At 43.9% G+C, this 20,596-nt stretch overlaps 1 protein-coding gene across 3 annotated transcripts in view; it reads left to right on the forward strand.

Moving 5' to 3' along the window:
* The first annotated feature begins 2,368 nt into the window (after nucleotides 1-2,368).
* Nucleotides 2,369-20,596, forward strand: part of SYT2 (synaptotagmin 2) — a 149,499-nt gene continuing 131,271 nt past the window's right edge. For all 3 annotated transcript variants that reach the window (XM_079979663.1, XM_079979667.1, XM_079979664.1), the window contains exon 1: nucleotides 2,369-2,584. The gene's annotated coding sequence lies outside the window, so the exon portion shown is untranslated. The remainder of the gene's footprint in view (nucleotides 2,585-20,596) is intronic.

Raw genomic sequence — 20,596 nt, forward strand, 5'->3', positions numbered from 1 at the left:
ATTTCAAGCTTCAGCTGTATTTTCTCTTCCTACTATTATTGTTAGTCCCCATGAGATCTATTTAAGTGTTTGGCAAGCCGCCTGAGATGAATTTATACCCCCCAACTTCACACCTATTCAAATCTTGAGTGTCCCTGTTCTATTCCCTAGAATGTGTCCCCAAACTCGAAGCAAACTTTTATCAAGGCAATTTGTCTTTTGCTTCATTTTCTCAGTTCTTTGTATTGTGTGTGTGGTCCCCGACTCAGGGTTAAGGAGTAGTTGACATGCATACAAAGGTGATGGTTAGTTGATGAAGGCTCTGTGTGAAAGGAAGTGAAGTGAAGATCTCCCAGGATGGGAGGCTGGGAGAAGAAAGGAAAGCTCCTAGATGAGAGCTGGGAGGGCTTACCTTTCTCTGTGTGGGCCAAGCTAAAGTTTACCTGTGAAGGAGGACTTATATTCTCCCCCCTTCTCTTTCTCTCTTGGCTCTTCGTTCTTAGATTAGTTCGTTCTTTTATTGTAATGTATTATGAAAAGCCTAAGGAAAATATTTTTAAAAAAGAGAAAAAGGAAGAAAAGAGGAAAGAGGAAAGATGAAGAGAGAAAGGGGGCAGGGGAAGTGGAAAGGGGACAAAAAACAACAGGTGACATACTCATGTCCTACTCCTGTTGTTTAGAAAACAATTTGCTCTAGTACCATAGCTCTGCCACTATTTAACTACTAGAATTCTACAGAGGATGAGATAATTCCCAGAAGGCAGAAAATTCCCAGGAAACAAAGGCCAGTTTTTGAACACTTAGAAACCAGAAATCCATCTCCTCAAAACCCACTAGGGCTTTTGCTGCCCCCGTTCCATCCATTCTGGTGTCTGGTGCTTTGTTTGAAGATCCAGGCAGTTAAAAATAAAAGCACGAAGGACATTCCAGTGAGATGCAGAGGAGGAATAGGTGGCTTCTGATGAGACAATTCAGCCACATGCTGAAGAACAAGGGAAAGGCTAGAGGCTACAGTTACAGGTAATCAAGGACAATTAAATAGAGAGTGATGGAAACCAGAACAGCAGCAGACCACGTAGTAAATGTGTCACTGCAGAAAAACAACAACTATGAATCAAGGTTGTTGGGTTAGGCCCTAACCCAGTAAGCTGGAATCTCAATCTGTGTGGTTTTCCTTTAGGAGGAGTGCTTTTCAGGCTGAGCAGAGCAGGTCCTTGAACAGGTCCATATTACTGAGAACAGTAATATGAAACAAGAGAAACATGTTCAGGTAAATTCCTCTGGTGACCATAATGGTTTCTCATGGCAGACGTAGGGTAGACTGCCCTTCTTTTCCTTTGTGTTCCTTGATCCCCTTGTTTTGGCATGTCAGTATGAGGGATGGAATGGGAAAGCTTCATTGAAACACAGCAAAATGAGAAACTGAAGTTTCCATCCCTAGCAGCGAGTAGTAGCTCAAAGGAACAAGTGTCTTGTACAAAGTGGCTGAGGTTTCAGTCACTGCACTTAGGTAAGTGGGGAAAGGGTTGGTTCATGGCTGTTATGGTATAAGGGTGGGCAGCGTTGATTCCTGGCTGCCAGTAGGATGGCACATTCTCTCTCTCTCTCTCTTTCCCCCAGTCCCTTGCATCGACCTAGGTGGATGTCTAATCTTTGGAAGGAAAAAAGTTTGGAACTGTTGTCCCTCCTCCTTCTCCGCACAATGCAGTGAGGCATTTACAGATGCTGGGGAGAGGAAAGCTACGGATTCTCACGGTCTGCTCTCAGCTGAAGATTTACCGATGGTTGTACTCTGGGCGCTTGTGCCGAAAGAAGTGCTGCGTGTTCTGCTTAGGTGCAATATGATGGACTATTTCACAGTGAAATGTGATGGGCCTATTAATAATTGCTGTCTCCTAGTCTGACCTTGAATGGAGCTCCGGTGAAATCCTTGTTAAGTTTCCTTCCCCTTTATTTACAGCTGGGAGTGCACAGAACAATTCGTTTCGTGCTGTTGCCTGTGTAGTATGAAGACCCGTAGCATATCAATGCATGATCACTGAAATCCTATTTGCCCTCTTTGGGGTATTGATGTAACGGCTTCCTGCTATGAAGCACACCCCCCCTCTCTCTCACACACACATCCTTTCCCCTCCACCCATGCCCCCCAACTCGCTGCCACCGCAGCTGACTTAGCAGGCTCCCCCTGCGCCGCCCCCATTGATCAAGCAGGCGTACCGGTCTCCTCCTCGCCTGCTTCAGACTGCAAAGCTCAGCAAGTCTCACTGCGGGCGCTTGGAAAGGAGTTGGGATAGAGGGGAGGGGCTAAAACCACCCTCCGGGGTTGGATAATGAACTGCACCACAGAGGCGGAGGCGGAGGAGAGAGAGAGCCCCTTCTCAATTAATGCAGGATCTTTATTCTATTGAGCCGCCTCTCCGCCAATGAGGTTGGAGCTCCGCAGAACACGGCGACGTACGGGAGCCCTGGAGGGGCGGGTGGGAAAAGCAACTGCAGCATTTTGAGGGACTGACCTGCCTGCTCGAAGTCTTCTGCCCGCCTTGGACTCTGTGTGTGCGTGTGCGGACGCTGGTGTGTATCTGTGTGTCTCCGCACCGGCGAGCGAGTAAGTTTCACTTTCCTTCTTGTTCTTTGCTTGCATCTGTGTCCGAAGATGCGCTTCGGGGTGCCTCAGAAACCAGACCTTCCCCTTTCCTCCCGCCTCATCTGGTGATTGATCGTTCCCTAAGTAGTAGCGGGGTTCTGGGACAAAAAGGTTTGGCGAGCGCAAGGGGTGGGGAGAGAAACAAGATTAAGGCAACAGAACGCCTCCCCTCGCTTTTAAGTTTACTGCAGCAAGTGGAGTTATTTAGAGAAGCTAGTGGGGATCTCGTCAGCTTTCTGCAGTTGGGCAAAGAATTCGCTGGCCGTGGTGCTGACCGGACGGTCAACCAGATCTTATTTGGCCAGGAGTGCTGAACGGACAGCTCCCCGTGGTTTGGCGGCGGTTTAGCGCAAGGCATCTTCCCTTTCAGGGTACAGTACTATGGAGATCCATGATAAAAGTGGCCGGTGGTTTACTTCTGATTGGAGCAAAAAAGAAGGAAAGAAAGAAAGCGGGCTGTGCCTTAGAATATAAGCATCTAAGCAAACAGCAACAACAAAAAAGACCCCATCCGTGTTTGTTCCTAATGATCCCAGGGAAGAGTCTCAAGATACCATTACCTGGTGTTCATGCCCCCACCTCGCCTTCAAGGTTATAGTCCAGACAGATGCAGAGGAAGAGGGTCACGCAAGCAGAGACACCAAAGTGGAGCAATTAGCACATGCACACACATGTACAGATATACTGTACAACACGTTCTGTTTCAGGACATGCTGCAATCTAAAAAATGCTGCCGATTGGATGGTATGTGCACAATAGGTTTATATGCACCTGATCTGCAGCACGTCATATGTAGATCCCACTAGTGCACTCAGATACTGGTGCAATGTGCTGAATACAGAGCTGGGTTCCCTGGAGAGAGTGCATCGCTAACTTTCCTGATGCAGGAACGGAAGGGTTTCAGAATTCAAAAACCAGATGTCAGATCTAATGAATACGAGGTTTAAAGCATAACAAGAACTCACCTTTGGAGTGGGTTAGATTCATTGCATTGTGATTCATTGCAAGAAGTCAGTCTATTGGGATATGGAGCCTTTGTATTTCAAATCTTAGCCTGTCCGCAATGGTTGAGGCAGGGAATCACTCTCCCTGACATTGCTTAGAAGAGGTGCTGACTCAGCTCTCTCTGCTCCTGCTCAGCAGGGTAAGATGGTTCCCAAAAGCGAAAAACAAACTGGGAACAGAACAATCCACTGCACCAAAAGGCAGATGCATCAATGTCTAAACACTGACCAATAGGGTCAGGTGTGAGAAAGAGGAATTGAGAGGGAAAGAAGGAACCACTGTGTGTGGCATTCCGGGGCATGCAAATTAAAGTAGCCTTTCTACATGGGTGGAACTTGCTGTTAGTAATATGTGATTGTGTGCACAGGTACACAGCCATGTACAGAGAGGTTAGCATGAAGTGGGTGGTATCTATGGTGAGCCCACACCTAACTCCATGAGTGCAATCGCTGAGGAGAGGTCATGAGCAATCATGGAGAGAGCTGCCAGCTGACTGCATGCACTGCCCAGTTTACACAAACCTTTCTCCACCCAGCCATTTACCTGTGCATATGATTGTCCAGAGAAACTCAGTAAGTGTGAATTGCCTCTATATTTTAGTGCAATGAGCTCTGTGAATAAGGGATAGGGGGAGCTTGGGGATTTCAGACAGTTTATATATTCTGGGGGGGTTGGGGGGGGAAGGAAATGTAACCGTTGGCTGACTCTCTGAGGGGTACTGCAGGATGAGAGCTCTGGGGATGAGTCTGCTGATTCTTGGCTGGCTGGCACAGGGCAAGTCACTTTCCAAGCTCCCAGTCTATTATAGCTCTGGAGTGCTTACAAGATGAGATGGAAGATAACGATTTTCCAGCTCCTGAGTCATTAGCTCCGTCTGTTCCTGATAAGGCCTTGCTCACCCTTCTTGCTGCAGTCTCCTTTTGGAACACACGCACAGCCTGAACCAGTTGGCTGTCATTTACTCCAGACCTAGATGGCCTCGTTATATGGGTGTCAAGGCTACTTTGCACTCTTAAGAGTGCAGGTCTGAGCAGCATTAGATTCTTGCAGTGCTCCTGGGTTAACTTTTCTGATGCTGCCATTGGGTCAGTATGAGTCTTCTTCCACTGCTATACATCATACTGCTAGCTATAATGGGTCGGCAATAGTTCTGTGTGCCCTTCTTGGATGCTATAATGCTGGGGGGCTCCTTGTAAAATGATCGGGTTTTTCTAGCACCAGATAATCCCACAGCAATTTTACATAAAGCAGGAAAGAAAAGACTTTGTGGAGAGGTACCCAAAAGGCTTTGGTGCAGCTGCTGCATCCATCCATTGCCTCTGTAGATTGCTCCCTCTGGACTGCTTCATCATACATGAGATTTCCCCCTAGATAGAGAGCATCTCTCTGTGTGGGTGGTGATGGAATAAATCTATCACAACTGAAGTGTGCTTTGATTTTGCCGTGAGAACACGGATCAACAAACTGTCATGTGTGAAGCACTTTTTTAGAGTATAAGCTCTGCAGCTATTGATATTGCATGGGTGGGGTGGTGACATAGGAATGTGAATGCCCTAATATTCAATGCTGACCTAGAGGCATGAATGTGTACGCTGTATGTAGTTCAGACACAGGATGAGGAGTATGTCTTTCCTTGCGTTAGGGATCTTTTTGTGTGCTTTTCTATATTTTTGTTGATTTCAGTAAATGTACATGGGTGGCTGTAAAAATGAAGCTTTGAATGCAAGCTAGTGTGTGCCAGGATATCCAGGATTTTCCATGTCCTGTTGTGATTATAGGTTTTTAATGGACATGGAAAGGCCGGATGCTAAGGGGTATGTGTTTATGGGTGTGTTATGTGATATTTGGTGTAGATTTGAGAATGGAAGTCATTGGAGGATCCCGCTGTTGGAGATCACTGAATGCAAAAGCATTTAATGAGAATGTAACTGTCAGGGGAGCATCAATGAATGTTGTAGTTTAACTGCCCCTATAAAAGATCCTATGGCATAAAGTTCAGATGAAAAATCACTAAAATGAACAACTGTTGTGTGAAAGTCCTTTCAAGCCACAATGTTCTCTGAAGCTAGCTGGCATGGCAGAGGCAGCATAGACATCAAGAAGACTGAGTCATCCTGATTTATACACCATCCCTTTCTACTGCAGGTACCCTCGTTCAGTTATAACTTGCTTGTAATGCTGGGGATCCTGGTAAACATCCAGGTTGAAAGTACATTCATGTTATATGTTCCCTATGCATAAAAGCCATTCCGTCCAATGTGGTTCTTGAGGATGCTGTGCTGTTGTAAGTGGTTGCCTGCACTGTGGCATTCTGGAAACTATTCATTTTTGAACAGGGCAAAGAAATTAACTCTAAAAATGAAATCCAATGAGACCTGTCTCTGTGACTATTCTGAACTACTTTCTTCCAGTGTTTTGTGTTAGTCGTTTCCACCCTGGTATTTCTTCCACAGCAGTGTATCAAGCATGGAGGCCAGAAGGTGCTCCAAGCTTCCTCTGCAGTCTGGATCTATTCCCCATCAGTGTTCAGCTGGCTGAGTAAATCAGCGTTTACAATGTCTTTATCACCATCCTGTTGGTAGCAGACATAGATCACCTGGCAGTGTGAGTGACTCACTTTAGAATCCCAGAGCCTTTTGAAATACAGCTACTGCTATACTGCAAGAGCAAATGGGGGAAATGAAGCGTGGGAGTCAATGGTCATTTCCCCAAAGCTGTCTAAAAAGGCATTTCCTTTTGATATCTGCTGACCCCTTCTCCCAACTTGCTCAGGCTTCAGCAAGCTGACTCCAATGGTCAAGAGAAGGGAGTATGGGGAAACCTGGCTGCTTGGCATACATGATAGTGTCATGCCACAGGGTAGGGGGGGGGTGATGAATGTCTGCATGGAATGAGGAAAAGCATTCATTCTCTGCAGACCACAACTGCACGTTCTTGAAATATGTCTGTGTGGCCAGGCAATTAGCAGCAGGAGAAAAGGATCAGCATATGCTAATACTCCAGGCTAAGGCAGACGACACTGAGCAACTTCTATTCATTGAGCAGGCCCCAGGCAAGAACTGGAATAAGTAGACTGGGGAGGAAGAGATGGTTCTGTTGGAGGCCTCTCTTTGTAATACCATGTACCTTGGCCATAACTGAATGGAGTGAACTTTTTGATTGTGGCCATGATGATGATGATGATGATGATGATGATTTACTTATATGCTGGGTTACCCCAGCTACTCCGGGTGGCTTCCAACAAATTAAAACACACAGAGTTTTATACCAAAAGGTCAGGTCTTAGTGCTGCAGGAGAAGCACAGTTTCTTTTCTTTGGCTCACTATCAGGCATCTGTCAACTCAAAGTCATTAACTCACTCATCCCTTTCAGAGAAAATGGGAAGAAGGACTTTGACACATGTGACAACATTCTGGCATGTTGCTGAAGTGTGAATGGGACTCAATGGCTTTTACCAAGCAGCAAGACCCAACTATTTAAGGTCATGTAGTGAACAATATGGAGATGAGCTTTCAAGTATTCAACAACAACAACCATTCATGGTAGTGGAAGAATCTGAACTACAGTTTAGCAGCTCATTATAAACTTCTAATAATGATCTGGGCAGTGTATCTCCCAATACCAGAAGCTGTGGTTACACAACCATGGAGGGCTGTTGCCTTTGCACTATCCTTGTGAATTTCCTGGAGATATTTAGCTGGCCCCTTTTGATGTGAAGGATGCTTCACAAATCGATGCCTTTGTCTGAACCAGCAGAGCACTCCTTACTCTTATCAATACTAGACTTTTAATACTTAATAATTAGAATGGTTTTTGATTTTGTGTATTATATAGTTTCCTTTAACCTGCCTTTTGCTCTGTATGTTGATTGAATAATAAATCCTGGCTGAACCATTGATTGTGATTCTTATGTTCTGATATACTTGCTGCTACAAACCTTAGCCTGTATGTAGCTGATGGCTTTCTTCTGCTTGGTGTTTTGATGCAAGGGCATTTTGTCCTAATAGTAAGGTTCAGCACATAGCTTTGTATGATGACTGAGTGCCTCCTGCTTTTGCACAGTTGGTACCTGTATGATCCAGGTACCTGCATTCATCTTGCGAGACCTAGAATTCTGGAGACATATATCTTTCCTCCTACATTCCACAAATCCTGCCACCACTGCCCAACACTTCCTAACAGCATCACTCATGGCTACATAGCTGTGCCTGCTTGCAAAAACTTCCTAAGAGCCACACTATTTCCCCATGGTGGTCTGAGTATATTCCAAAGGTTAGAGACAGATGGATGCCAACAGCAACAATATGTGTGGGTCTCCTGGAGCCTGTTAAACAGTGTTTTATTAGACATATGTACCTATTTTGTTCCCAAAGCAAATGATCTCTTTGGGTGGATAGACAGGATGTTGTTTCTTCCTTTCTTGCTGCAGATTCCCCTCTCCCTGCCGCACTAGAAACGGTGTGTATGGCAGGGGGTCAGCTGCCATCTGCTGCATCATGTCTCACCAGTTTACATCATTTGCTGAGATCTCTGCAGTCTTCGTACTGCAATAAGAACTAGTAGCGTTTTTCAATGACTGAATGTCATGCATTTTATCTCCACATTCTCAAGCACTTGTTTTTACAGTTGGAAATGACTAAGGTATAGAGTGTCACTTTCCCAAGGTCACACAGTAAAAAAGAAAAACAAACAAACATGGGACAGCTAGAAAGGGAAGCTCCTGTTGCCTTCATCTTCTAACCGATAGTGAATGCAAATGGTCTTCCTCGAAATCCTTTTGTCTAATACTCACTCATGGACGGATCATCTTGAACTATTTAAAAATATTTTTATTCATTTTTAAGTTTAACAATGAACATCACAAACAAGTCATATTCCTATACATATAAGATTCTCTGAATCCCTGGGCTTCCCTCCATCCCTCCACAGTTTCCATAGTTATTCTTTTCCTACTGCATCATATAATGTTCTCCATGTTTTCTTAAAACTCAGTTCTCACCATAGTTCTCGTTACATTGCAAGTGTTTTTTTTTTTAAATCCTGCTAATGTTTTTAATTGTTTACAGTGTTCTTTGAAGTAACTTATAAATCCCCCCCATTCTTTATTAAATTTAATGTCCTCTTGATCTCTGCTCTTCCTGGTCATTTTTTGCCATTTTGGCATAGTCCATCATCTTTATCAGCCATTCTTCTCTTGTAGGTATTTTATCTTCCTTCCATCTTGAACAGTGCTCTAAGCACCTGTGGTGTCGTCCAGGAACAAAGCTTCCAGGTTGCCTGTATCAACATTTAAGTAGGGTGAAGCTAAAGTGGAGAATCTGGAGGTGTTTAGCAGTCTCACAATTGTGTGTTGTGGCTGTGATGGAAGAGCATCATGCTCCAAAGGAGCTTCACCAGAATCCTCCTATGTCAGCCAAGCAGAGCACGTTCATCCTCTTGCTTTGCATCCTCTCATTACAAGGTTACCACAATATATCATGAACATAATTACTAGTACTAGTGATGGATGAACTCCCATCAGTTTGATTCAGAACTGGCTCAGAAATTACAAGCTTTCTCTTGAGAACTCTTGGGAGAAAGGGGAAAAAATACTTTTCCTGTGAGTTCTTTGTCTTGTGGCTCATAATGTTGGTTCATGTGTGCTGGATGCACCTCATTGTAAAATTACCTTGTAACTGTAGTTCCCAGTACTAGCCATGGAAGAGGAAACTGGAAATTCAAGCACTTTCCCTTCCCAAACAATCAGTGCTGGAAACAAGTGATAGTTTTAGAAACAACAGACAGATGGAGAAAAGTAGCCAAATGTCAGTACAAAATAAACAAAAGGAATTTACCTAAACAGAGAAAGAACTTGAATGGATGGTTTGCTCACATAGTAATGTTTCATTGGCTTGGGCTGATGGGAGCTGCCTGTAGTGCAAAATATCTGGAGGGCGCCAGGTTGCTGAAAGCTATTCTACATACTGTGCTTCTCAAAGTAATCGTATTGCTTAACATTTACTTGGTGCAGTTTTAAATTATTCTTATTTTATCTGATGGTAAGCCTAAAGTCAGGGACTGCCTTACTATTGGGTTTTGTTAAACCATTCTGGAAAACGTTTTTCTCTCCCCCTAAACAGTAGGGTAAAATGGTCATGAGCAATATCCAAACGGTACATTCTGCCAGTGCAAGGTTTTCCACTTGTGCAACAGAAATTATTTCCTTTCCTTTTCCTGTGTGTACCTGTGTGCCCTCCCTCAATCTGCTTCCAGAGTGTTGGGGGAAATGCCTATAACAGGTTTAGGAGACTTGTGGAGGGAAAAGAGAGGGGGAATTCCATTGCAAACAGAAACACTGAAGGAACATGTTACTTAGCAGTGCATTGGAAACAACCCAATATAAATAAATACATTCTGAGTGCTTAAAGTGTGTGGCATATATTACCTCAGCAATTCTAACAGCAGCGTTTTCAGACAGGCCAGTATGAGAATGCACTCATTGTCAATGGTGGGGTGGAGGGTCAGAATAACACTTGCTTTATGATCACTAATAAACCTTTCTACTCATTCTCTTATGGATAGTTTATGCCATACGCCTGTTTTGGAAACATCCTCCTTGACTGTGCTTTGGCAAAGATCCTTTAGTGAATTCCTAGCTGAGGTGAGCTTGAAACCAGGAACTTGCAGCTCAGACAGCTCACACTCTCAGCCCTTGCATGAGACTTGCTCTCCAAATGCCATTTGCTTATTAGTCCTCATCACTGAGTTATCACTGTGACTAAGGGCCATGTCTGAGTTGCAGTGGCTAATTTCTCTTCATGGCTTCTTTCATTTATAATGGGATTTTGATAACATCAAACGTCCTCAACTATCGGATAAACTAAAGCTGGCACAATTACCAATTCATTAATTCAATCTCAGCAGATAATCTAGACTGCCCATAGCAAGGATCACCAATGTACATACCTGTATTTCAGCATCCACTTTATAAGACTTTGTTTCCTGCAACTTCTGGGATGGGAGCTGAAGTAGCCTTCCCTTCAGCCTACCAACAAGTGACTTTGCATATTAAGGGCCAGCTGGCCTAAATCCAATGTTTTTGAACTGCCAGACAACTTGGCAAATCCTCTATTCATTCTATCATGACTCAGCATTGCAAACCCAACGCAGCCAGTAAAGATTCCCCATCTTCCAGAGAGCAAAAAAATAGACAGGTATAGCTTTATTTTCCATGTACTATATACATGATTGCATATGATTGTTATAAGAGTGCCTTTTTATAAGTTTCTTGTCCATAGCTTCTATTCCCATAATGCCTTGGAGCTCTAGGGTTCACAAGAAATGAACTCAGCTCATTTTTAGAAATGGGGGGGGGACACTTGATTAGAGAGGAACTATTGTCTCAGAAATGGGAGAAAACAGTGTTTTCCGCCTTACCCAGGCCAAGAACATAAAAGACTTAGGATTAGCTGCGGGAACCCTCTCTAGCTAATGGAGACATTTTCATTCCCGAGCTTACAAAAAGGTTCCCTTTATTATATTGGACTAGATATGGGGGTCAGTCCCTGCATGATTCCTGTGAATCCCTTCTGAATTTGCAACCCATAGCAGTTAGCGTGAGCAGTTAATGTGTGTAGATGGAGGGGAGAATCAAGGCACAGTATAGCAGCTTTAAAGTAAACTCCATTTCCTGTGAAGGAAATAAGAAATAGCATGGCATATAGACATTTTAAAGATCCCTTCCAGCATAGTCTCCTCCAATAGGGTTGTATCCAACAAAGTCATCCTAGCATATTCCTTCATTGCAGGGGGCTGGACTAGATGATCTACACGGTCCCTTCCAACTCTATGGTTCTATGATTAGTACAAGGATTTCTGTTTTCGCAGCAGGTCTTCCTCTCCCCCTCCCCCAATCTCTTCTGAGGGTTTCCCCAAACCTCCAGAACAGATAGGTGGTGTATGGGAGCACAGGAGAGAGGAGGGAGAGAGTAAATTCCGTTCTATAGGTGAAAGTCCTTGTGCTAACAGGACAGTTTCACCCAAAAAATATCCAGTGTTATTCTCAGCAGGCTCTCCAAAACCTCCATGTTTCCAATAATTTTTGTTTTCAAGTGATTGCAAAGAGTTCTAGAGTTTGTGTTGGTAGGTAGATGATTGACCACCATTGCACTCAGGTACATGTTAGTCACAAAGCAATGATCCAGGAAGGTTTTTCCATGGTTTTTTAAATTTCCCAGCTCCTGCCCTTGGTAGATAGGAGCAGGCTGAGAGAGAGAATAGATGCCCAAACCCAGTCTTGGTTTAGAATGGCCCAAACTTCATTGGATACTGCTAGCGTAACAGAGAAACAGATTTCACTCTGAGAGCTCATCCATTCTTTCAAAGGATGGAAATGCTGAGGTATGTGTTGAGCAATTAATTAGACAGGAAAGATACAGCACCACAGAAACCACAGGGCAGTCGGATGGAAATTGCAAAATTCATGTAAAGTGCTAACAGGATACTCAAACCTGAGGTCTCTTCCAGACTGTTGCTTTTTTGCAGCAGGATTTCATTGCATACAGCAAGTTCAGGTTGCCAAATTAAAGTGGATTTGGACAACAAATATGCTCCCCCCCCCCCAAAAAAAAATTAGACTTAAGGAAGATCATGGCAAAATGCATGGGGAAGTGTGCATGATAGAACATAACACAACCTCCGTGCAAATAAATCAGGATGAGTTCTCAGTTAGCAACTGATGTTGGATAACCTTCCCCAAACAAATCAAGAAGGAACAGGTTGAGTAGTAATCAACAAAGTCTTTTTTTTATATAATTTTTATTGTTATACATTTTATAAATTTCCGTCCAATTCTTCGTTCAATCCCGCATACAACAAATCATAGTTATTTTTTGACTTCCTTCAGCATCTCTGACAATCATCCGTAGTTATACCTTTAATACACATTCCCTTCTTTCGTATTGCCATTTTTCCTCCTTACACCCATTATTTCTAATAAACAATACTTATTTTCTTTTTTTACAGTGCCTCTTTAAATCCCACTAGCGTTGTATTCACACCACATATATTTTTCAGATAATCCACAAATTTCCCCCAGTCTTCGATGAACTTTTGATCTTTAGTATATCTGATTTTCCCAGTTAATTTATCCAGTTCTGCATAGTCTGTCATTTTTAGTCTCCATTCTTCTACCGTCGGTATTTCCTCTTGTTTCCACTTCTGGGCCAACAGGATTCTGGCTGCCGTTACCGCATACTGAAACGGTAACAGTAATCAACAAAGTCTTACACAGAGTAGACCTACTGAAATTAATGACCATGACTAAGACCCTGTCTACACCATACATTTAAACAGTCATAACTTCCCCCAAATAATTCTGGGAACTGTAGTTTGCTAAGGGTGCTGAGAGTTGTTATGATACCCCTATTCCCCTCTCAGAGCTATAATTCCCAGAGTTCCCTGGGAAGAGGGATATGTGATGTTATGTTGTTGTTGTTGTGTTTTTGTATACCCTGTTGGAAGCTGCCCAGAGTGGCTGGGGCAACCCAGTGAGATGGGCAAGGTACAAAAATTAATCCTTGTTATTATTACTATTGCTGTTGCTGCTGTTTTTAATTGTTCAGCCACTCTGGTAACCATTGCTCTGCAAGGGCAATAGGAGTCACCTAACAATTCTCAGCACTCTTAACAAATGACAGCTCCCAGACTTATTTGAGGGGAAGCAATTTAAAGTGGTTATAACAGTGCTTTAAATGTCTAGTATAGATGGAGCCTAAACACTCAATAGGAGAGTGAAACTTAGCTGACTACCACCCATTGCCTGGGTGGGTGGAGCCAAAGATACAGGTCACTGTTTAGGTTGACCATCTCTCAGACATCTTACTATGGGAGTTGTAGTCCTAACAACCTCCGGACGATTCCAGGCTGATCAACTCCTGCTTGCATGGTGGGGAATAAAGAAGAGTCCCACCTCCAACATCACCTGATGCTTCGGAATACCAGTTGCTGGAAGCCACAAGTAGGGAGAGTGCTGCTGAGCTCTGGTTTGGCTTGTGGGCTTCCCATAGGCATCCAATCAGCCCCTGTGAGAACAGGATGCTGGACTAGATTTGCTGCTGGCCTGATTCAGCAGGATTCTCTTATGTTCTAAGCCAATTTTCACCACAACATGTTAAGGCTGCAGTGTGCAAAAGACTTGGTCCGGGCTTGTTCCCAAAGCAATTTCCCTGGTCTTGCCTGAGTGGCTTGAAGACTTGCCCTTAATTCTCCCCACTCCAAGAGGGAAATGTACCATGATGTGCTTCAGTCAGCTTACTGCAATGCTTATGTGAACAACTTTCAAACTAAGAGCCGAAAGGAAGATCAAATGAAGGGAATGTGTCAAGAGCCACCGACAATTTTACACTTGCAATTTTACACTTGCAGTTCTCTGCTCTCCTCCCTACAGTTCCTCATCTGCTCTTGTGTGGCCTAATTATCTTTCCCCTCTCTGATCCAGCCCTGCAGCCTGGCCCTGCCTACACCAAAAAATTTAGGGTTCGATCCTGCCCTTCTTTTTTATGTGAATCGTTGAAAATCCACCTGCATGAGCAAATCAAAGAAGGATCTATGAGTGGTGGCCTGGAGTAAACGACATGTTCTTTGTATTTAAATCACTCTTGGAACGTACTGCCTGACATTACTCAGCCATAATAAGCCTTTTGCTGCAATGGATGCTGCAGTACACGCCATGCCAGACTGAATCCTCCCTGTTCGTTTGTGCTGTTTAGTGATACGCTGGCACAAATTTGAATCTGCCTGCTCCCATTGTCTTAGTTGGGAGGTACAGGGGAGCAGTTCAAAGATGACGACTCCTTGCAACAATAGTTTGGGGATGTTTAGAAAGTGACAGGACGATGCAGTCAAGGAATGAGACCCTGTGGAATTGACAGAGCGGTGAGCTAAGCTACAAGGATTAGAGGGAGCTCAAGTCGTATGTCTCTATGGAAGAAATGTTCAGTATGAAGCTCCCCAGCAGATAGAGAAGGTTTCTCCCCCTCTCCCCTCCATATTCTATTTTGAAACTGGTTGTATTACTAGCATGCTTTGTTGGGGTAAATTTAGCCATCAAAATAAATACAAAATTGGCAAAAGATCTGCTTGATTTTTAACTACCCACTAAGAGATGGCAGCCCGATATTCAGTTAAAACATTCAGTCCTCTATATTCATGAAGCTACAAGAGTGAACCTATCCAAATTACTGGCCAAAATCCAGTGCAGAATTAAACACACCTGAGGCCACTGGATCTGTGTTGGCTTGTGGCCAGTTCTGGTGCAGTGTAGCAGTTAGTGCAGGGTGGGAAAGCTTTTTCAGCCTGAGGTCCAAATTCCCTTCTGGACAGCTTTCCAAATGCCAGAAGTTTGTCAGAGGGAAAAGTGAATGGAGCAATGGGTGGACTGTCAACTTTTGTACAGTAGGCTAGTTTCTGCACATGTACCACTCTATCCCTCATCCTGGGGAGAGTGGGGGTGGCTAGGAAGGAGGTGAGGAATAGAGAGAACCACAAGGACCTGATCGAGAGCATGAAGGGCCACACCCAGCCCTTGGATCTCAGGTTCCCTACCCCTAGGCTAGAGTATTTGAACTTGAGTTCCAAATTCCTTTTAAGATATGAAGCTCATTTGGTAATTTGGACTAATCATTATCTCTCAGCCTAACCCATTTCTCAGGGTTGTTGCAGGGATAAAATGAGGGGGGGGGAACCATGTATATTACCTTCTTTTCAGGGAAAGTGGATTATAAATGTATGTGGCTCTGAGGGTGCTCTTCTGCTGGGTTCTAAAACCAACAATGCAAGTGTGATGGCGAGCAAAAACACGTAAGTGTTTAAACAAGCATTTTCTTGCAGTTTTGCCTTTTTTTGTTTGTCTGAGATGCAGTTTTGTGATAGCACCATGATGCTGGAGCAGGGAGGGGGAGAATAGGACTTGATTCATGGTGTACTTCTCAGTGCCACAACATCTAAGGGTCTCACAGGCATCAGTGAATTGATCTTCAAACGTCTTAATTTGAAGACAAGATAGCAAAGACACAGAACAGTTTAAAAAGCGATGTAAAAGAGAGGAAAAAACAACTGCCATTTCTGAGTCCCATTTTACGGAATGTGTTTCTACCACAAATTGATTGCAAGAGCAAAATCTTGGGTTGTGCAGAAGGCAGGAATAAAAGCATTTCAGAGGCACTGAGATAGCACTGAAAACTTTCCCTGAATGTCACCTGGTGTAGTGCATACAGTGGATAATCATAGAAAAGCAAATAAATGCTTTTCTAAGTTCCAAGATTGCATCTGTTCTGAAATGAGAGTTTCCCATTGTCCAGGAACCTTTGAAAAGAAGCAGAAGAAGCTCATGTTCAGTATGGAATAAAACATCAGTCATCCATGATTTGATCATGGATGAAGGGACTAACCTGGCATATATAACCAAAACAGGGTGCATGGCCTGGGTGGCGATATGCTAACCCAGCTGTGCCCGTCCAGGTACTTGATGCAGTGCCGCTGCAAGTCAGAGGGACAGGGCATTGTATCGCTATCATCCACAAAAATTCCATCTCCCTTGCCAATAGAATGACCCATACTGTATGGGTTCAAGGGAATGCTTGTCATGTTGGGCTACAGAGAGAGAATGGAGATATTGTTAGCATATCTTTCATCCTGCTTCACTACAACCTATCCAGCTGAGCTGGTGAAGGTAACTTGGACATGTCATGGGCCAGGAGTCAGCTTCACCTGCTGAACAGCAGCCTGAAGGGGGAGAAGGCAGAATAATTCCACCTGCAGCTGATCAGCCTTCAAGGTAAGGAGGAGAAGGCACTGATGAGAATCAGCTGGCTTCAGCCTTCTTAAAATGAGCTCTCTCTCTTTTTTTTAAGAATAATTTTTTATTAACTGACCAATCACATCAAATCAAACCAAATTACATAAATTCCAAATTACACAGCCGAATTTTAAATATTTGTTGGGGGTACCCATATTTCAAATTCCGAAGGGGATCCAATCAACTTCTTGCTTCTTACTGTTGTTTTAATGTCCACAAATCTAACCTTATGATGTTCACAGTACTATCCAGTCCTTTCTTATTGTTTTTCCACATCTCTTGTTGTTATTTTCATATATTTTTCCTTTCTCTTTGTGACCTCTGATAGTTTCCGCAAGCTGGTTAGAACAGCTTGTAATCCTGCGTGGATATTAATTTTTTTATCCAGTAGCCATATCCAGACCTTTTCCATATAACATCACTTCCATACATCAAAACAGTCTTAGCGTCTTTAATCTTCACCAATCTGCCTCCTTTCTCAAAACCTCTGAGGAGATTCACTAAGAATGCAGTCTAAAAACAAGTCCGTTTTTCCTCCCGGCTATAAATCCTTTGGCAAGATGGCGACTCCGAATTAATTGCTGCACCATTCCCAAAAGCTCTTATTGCTTCTCGATCTCCATAAAGCATACTTTTGGTTAAAGTTTATCTCCACACAGACCTTAATCATCCTGCTTGGGTCAGTTCAACTGACGATTCTAATGAGGAGGGGTTCTTGTAAATCACATAGAAGGAAAGTAAAAAAGGTCCCCCCCCATTCAGTCCCGTTGTCAACATACCCAGCCTTTGGTGTATCTTCATCGTAAAATATTCCTGTTTCTCCAACCCGTCGTCTTCTTTCGCAGAGGTCACTTAAATTAGCAGACTTCACTCCCCTTCTTCACTTGAAATATGTGCATTTGCTTCTTTTGTAATTAATTATTCCGAATTGCTGCAGCTAGTGTGTGATCAGAGACAGCGTCCAGGAGAGCCGAGGTCCACACGGGGGCATTCTGCCTAGGGCCCTCACCCCCTTCTTTCGAATTAGGGGGTGATTTATGGGCACAGCAGGCAAGGGCAGTGTTCCCCATTTCCTTGGGGCAACAAGGGAGGCTGCCTACTCCCATATCAGCCTCTTAATTACCCCGTGTGGGTCGGAGAGATGGTATTGTCGGCCATCTTCCAATGCTCCCCCTAGTGGCTCCCCTTCTTAAACTGAGCTCTCAGATAGATACTGGAAACAATGCTTGGCCCTACTTTGCTGCTTCCTTCTTTCTATCTGGCTCCTGGGCTCTGCGATTATCTGAATTCCCTGACCTCTGGACTGTCTCATGCCGTATGTGGATTCTACTCTCAGGCAAGTGTTCCTCAGAGACTCATAGCCCCTGCTTGCTCGGCAGTGGGATGGGACCATGACAGGATGTGGTGTTGGAGACCCCCTTCATTGTTGTTGTGGGTGATATCTTTCGATATTTCTGTGGGTGTGCTCTGGGTACGGCTAATGTTAGCCACTGCCCTATATCAGGAGTAGGCAACAGGTTTTGTGGATTACAGCTCCGATCAGTCCTAGTCATCATGGCCTAGGATGTCGGGAATTGCAGCCCAAAACATAGAGTACTGTGGTGGATACTCCTGTCGCATATATTCTGAAAGTCTGGGTTAAGACTGTTTGTATATATTAATGCTTTAGTGTTTTTACAAATACAAAATCATTAGCATGATTTCAGTTTGTTTGATGCCTGATGCTAAAAAACCACAGCACAAAAATCCATTCAATACAAGGCATGCAAAAGATTGAAACAGCAGCATTCATTGAAGATGATCATAAACTCAGTCTAAAAACGGCAAACTCCCAATTACCCCCAACAGTATATATATGATCACGATCATCAAAAAACCAACCAACTGTGATGTCCCCAGAACAGCCAAGAGGATAACAGGCAAATCTCTAGAAGAAGAGGAAAGTCTTCACCTAGCATAGGAAATATATTTTTAAGTTGAAAAAAGCAGTAGAGCTGGAAGACTTGTTTCTTTTTGGGACAGATGCCAATTGGCTACCAATATTGCCCATCTTTAAGACCAGCATCTGTTTGTAGAATCAAATCAATGTGCATCCATCAGATAATTGACATTAAACAGCCCCACATTTCTAGGTAGTGTCATCTGAACTAAAAATGATTGAATTACCTTCTACATTAGCTATGTGGTTGTGTTTTTTTGAAGGATAAGACAAAAAGGTGAACTTAGGTTCAATTCATACTGTAATTGGTGCAAGTGTGGAAGCTACTTTCTCCAAGTCCAGATCCATCTTGCCCCAGGGAAATCCTAAAGGAATCTTGGGGGAGGCTGAAGCTACTTCCAGATAAAAGTGTGTGTCTCTCTGTATGTTGGAGGGAGAGAACTACACTTGCCACCCTAAGCTCCTTGGATCAAGGTCATAATATAGATATAATAAATTAACAAGTATTTCCAGTGTAAATGCTGCAGGTAACCTGGCTAGTGTATTCTACTAGCATTTTGTGCTATTATAGATTTATTACACAGCATACAATGGAGACAGGCTGCTGAGTTAGATGGCGCATGTGGCTGTTCCTATGTGATAGGAGCGGCGACATTTCTTAGGTGTGCAGTCAGCAACCTTCCATTGCTGGCAAAGGTATTGGGAAGCACCTTGTGTGCTTAGGAAGTGCTGTCTGCCACAGCTTGCAAGCGAAGGATCTTTGGTGTGGGTGGAGGTTGCCTCTGGATTCAAACCTAAAAATATATGTTTGTTCTTAGTGTTGATGCCTTCTATACGATATGAATGAGCCTGTGTGGAAGTTGAGCAAGCATTTATGGGCATCTCCAGCTTTGTTATTGTTATTCAGTTGTTTAGTCGTGTCCGACTCTTTGTGACCCCATGAACCAGAGCACGCAAAGCACTTCTGTTTTCCACTGCCTCCTGCAGTTTGGTCAGACTCATGTTGGTAGCTTTGAGAACACTATCCAACCATCTCGTCCTCTGTCGTCCCCTTCTCCTTGTGCCCTCAATCTTTCCCAACATCAGGCTCTTTTCCAGGGAGTCTTCTCTTCTCACGGGGTGGCCAAAGTATTGGAGTCCCAGCTTCAGGATCTGTCCTTCCAGTGAGCACTCAGGGCTGATTTCCTTAAGAATGGATGCGTTTGATCTTCTTGCAGCCCATGGGACTCTCAAGAGTCTCCTCCAGCACCATAATTCAAAAGCTTCAATTCTTCGGCGATCTGCCTTTTTTATGGTCCAGTTCTCACTTCCATACATCTCCAGCTTACACATGGGCAAATCACCAGGAGAAAGCTAGCAAGTGGGTGAGAAACTCAAAGATGTCTAAAGCAGGCACGTCCAACTCCCAAGAGACTGTGATCTACTCCCAGTATAAAAAAACTGGCAGTGATCTACCCATTGTCATTGGAGGGAGGAGGAGCGTGGGTGTGGGGTGGGTGGGTTGCCCAGAGTTGTTGAGCTTTTTTGGGGGAGGATTCCACAGAGTTTTTGAGCTTTTCTTAAAGTTAACTTTTTGTGCACTTTATTTAAGCCCGCGATAGATAAGGATCCAAGGATCTACCAGGATCAGCTGGCGATCATCCGGTAGATCACAATCTTCTGGTTGGATATGCCTGGTCTAAAGCAACCCCTGTTTAGACATATCTAAAAGGATCCCTCCTAGCCAGGTAGCATAATCCACCTGCAGCCCATCTCTTCTTTAGATGGGGGTGCAGCTTACTTCACAGTGTGGTAAGCCAGCCATAATGCATTTTTTGGGGGGGGCTCCTTCTATACCTTCTGTAGAGCAGGTCCCTGGACTTTTGCCCCAAAGTCTTGCCCTGAGGGTACCACAGTCACTATTATTACTAGACTGGTAGCAAAATAAAAATAGACCTCAGCTAGATGGTGGTCTAGTTTTGGATCTGAGCTTTCTGGTTCTCAGACAGCAAGAAGCGATGTCCAGCTGTGTTCAGCCCCTGTTGCTGGAACCAAACTGATTGCCAAGTCAGAGCGATGACCTTTCACAGCAGCCGGCTCCCCACAGGGCTGGGAGGATGGAGCAGAGGCCAGTGGCTGCAGCTGCCAACTCTGCAGCTCCTCACTTTCTTCACTCCCTTCTGCGGTGCAGTTTGTCATTCAGTCAGCGGAAAG

The sequence above is a fragment of the Podarcis cretensis genome (genome assembly GCF_951804945.1).
Source record: "Podarcis cretensis genome assembly, chromosome: 6".
Taxonomy (NCBI): Eukaryota; Metazoa; Chordata; class Lepidosauria; order Squamata; family Lacertidae; genus Podarcis; species Podarcis cretensis.